Below are 1983 nucleotides of genomic sequence, written 5' to 3' on the forward strand. Positions count from 1 at the left end.
TAGACAATACTCTGAAAGGTCAAAGGAGTAGAATAGACGAGATGGAAGGCAGAACTAGTGAGCTGGAAGACAAATCTCTCAATACCACTAAGATAGAAGAGCAAACAGAACAAAGAATAAAACAATCTGAAGAAGGGCTAAGATTCATGTTGGACAACATGAGGACTAACTTAAGAATTATCAGCATTCCAGAACAAAAAGAATCACATATGTCCACAGAAGAAATAGTTGAAGAACTTCTGGAAGAAAATTTATCTTAACATCCTGAAAAGTGAAAAGATAATAAACATTCAAGAAGACATATCATAATCAAGCTCTTCAAAATCAAAGATAAAGAGACACTCTTGAAAAACAGAAGTGTCACATACAAAGGCAAGCAAGTCAGATTAAGCTCAGATCTCTCAGTAGAAACCATGCAAGCAAGAAGGCGATGGGGAGACATATATAAAACCCTGAAAGTAAAAAAATTGCCAGCTGTCAATCAACTACGACAGTGTAATCCAAACATTCCAGGATAAACAGAAGCTAAGGGACTTTACCAAAACCAACCCTGTGCTACAAAACATCCTAAAGGGAGTTCTGTGGATTGAGAACTAACAACAAGAGATTGATGTTCATGGAAGCACCTTCCAGAATTAAATTGACAGAAGGAAGAGTCGAGAACAGAACAAAATTATAAAAAAACCAAACAAACAACTTCAGAGTATCTGGGGGTCAGTCTATGATCAAAACAAGTACAATGTAAAAGAAGGTAAACACATAGGAACAGAGATCTAGATGGTGAGAAGGTCAGGTAGATTACAGGATAAAATAGACTGCAGTAAATGGAGAGAAAAGTTAATGCAACCTCAAAGAAAATTAACACTTCATAACATACCAAGAGAATGGAAATCCAAGAAGAACATGGAAACATTAAAACTTTGAGGAAACTCACAAGAAAGAACACAAAAAAGCATGAACTCAACAAAGGAAGACACAGAACAAAGAAAGCAGCATCACCACACACAAAAAAAACAAAAAACCAATGGCAGCAATTAATCAATATCTATCAATAATTACAATGAATGTAAATAGATTAAAAGTCAAAGGATGGAAAAAAATATACCAAGCTAATTGCAATAAAAAATGAACAGGAGTGGCAGTACTAATCTCTGATAGAATACACTTTAAGGCAAAAACCAGCATAACAGATAAAGATGGACATTACCTCATGATTGAAGGGACAACTGAACAAGATGAAATAATCATAATAAATATCTGTGCTCCCAATGAAAGAGCTCCAAAATATATAAAGCAAACGCTAGAATAAATTTGAAGAAATAAATAGATGAATCTACAATAATAGTGGGTGATGTTAATACACTGCTTTCAAAAATGGATAGAACAACCAGAAAGAAACTTGACAAACACACAGAAGAACTAAACAACACAATCAGCCAACTGGACTTTATAAATGTGTACAGACCATTCAACCCAACTACTGCACAATACACATTCCTTTCCAGTGCACATGGAACATTCTCCAGAATAGACCATGTTTTAGGCCACAAAACAAACCTCCATAAATTTACAAATATCAAAATACTACAAAGCATCTTCTCAGACCACAATACTATCAAGTTAGAAATCACAATAGGAAGACCAAGGAAATAAAGTCAGATACATTGAAACTGAATAACACACTGCTGAAAAGTGACTGGGTAAAAGAAGAAATTAAATGTGAATTCACAAAGTTCCTAGAAACAAATGAGAACAAAAACACAACATATCAAAATCTTTGGGACATGGCAAAAATGGTGCTGAGAAGGCAATTTGTTGCAATAAATGCACACATCCAAAAAGAAGTAAAGAACCAATATTAACACAGCATCTACAACATTAGCAACAAACCAACAGAGGGAATCTACAACCACCAAAAGGAAAGAAATAATAAAGATTAGAGCAGAAATAAATGAGATAGAAAACAGAAAAACAATAGAAAGA

This window comes from Chrysochloris asiatica, unplaced genomic scaffold (genome assembly GCF_000296735.1).
Source record: "Chrysochloris asiatica unplaced genomic scaffold, ChrAsi1.0 scaffold00192, whole genome shotgun sequence".
NCBI lineage: Eukaryota > Metazoa > Chordata > Mammalia > Afrosoricida > Chrysochloridae > Chrysochloris > Chrysochloris asiatica.